Source organism: Macrobrachium nipponense, chromosome 9 (assembly GCF_015104395.2).
Source record: "Macrobrachium nipponense isolate FS-2020 chromosome 9, ASM1510439v2, whole genome shotgun sequence".
NCBI classification, from domain to species: domain Eukaryota; kingdom Metazoa; phylum Arthropoda; class Malacostraca; order Decapoda; family Palaemonidae; genus Macrobrachium; species Macrobrachium nipponense.
This window is the reverse complement of record NC_061110.1, coordinates 4,393,774-4,395,070: the sequence shown is the minus strand read 5'-3', so window position 1 is coordinate 4,395,070 and position 1,297 is coordinate 4,393,774.

Sequence of the window (1,297 nt, the reverse complement as noted above, 5' to 3'; positions counted from 1 at the left end):
TGTCTGTGTCTCTCTTTAGAAATGGTTTATTGATCATATTATCAAAGGTAGTTAAATAATGTTTTCACTATATCTGTCTATCTATCTATCTATCTATCGATCTATTTATCTATCGATCGATCGATCTATCGATCCATCGATCTATCGATCTATCGATCTATCGATCTATCGATCTATCGATCTATCTCTATCTATCTATCTATCTATATCTATCTATATATATATATATATATATATATATATATATATATAGATATATATATATATATATATATATATATATATAAACTACAATATAACTAACATCAGAGAACTAAAGCTAATATTTATTGAGAGAAAAACTTAAAGTAGAAGAGACTAAATTATTATAAATACAATATGTCTGCAGGCCTGAATAACAACACGAATAAAACATAAATAACGGCAATTCCAAAAACCTGTTGTCCCACTGCCCACATTAGAACGTCAATTGGGCGTTAATCCCATCAAAATAAAAAACATTGGTCGAACACCCCCCCTACGAGCAGCCGTCAAATCCGGCTGGGTGGATTCATTTGTCGTGTTCCATTACCAATCCCATCTTGACTAGGCGCCCACAGAGTGATCTCTGTTTATGCACTGTCGCCGTATATTGACTATGCTGGCTTATGTTGGCGGGTATGTTGTATTGGCAATGAGATCGTCGCGGCTCTAAGACTGACAAAGGAAAAAGATCTTTCTTCTGATTAGCTGAACTGGTTGGATAAAGAGAGTATGTTATCTTGTGTCCATTAGTTTTTGTTTGTTACGTTAACCGCAATTAGTTAAGTTTTTTGTTTTGGGAATAATAACAGTCAATATGCATTTATATTATTTTTATTTTTATTTACTTACAACCAAATACTATATCTCTATATTTGTATAGATTTCTCTTAAAGAGTACCTATTCAGTAAAATAAATGTCGTGGATATATATATCATATATATATATATATATATATATATATATATATATATATATATATATATATATATAGTATATATATATATATATATATATATATATATATATATACTATATATAGAGATTACAACAGGAAAAAATTAGTCAGAAATCCAAGCGCTTTCGTCTTTAGTAAAGACGAAAGCACTTGGATTTCTGCCTATCATTTTCCTGTGGTTTCGTTTATTTAATGAATTCACGCGCATATACTGTGATTGTTTAAGCAAACACACACACACACACACACAAATACACACACACGCGCACACACATGCACACACACATACGAACATGCACACACACACACACACACAC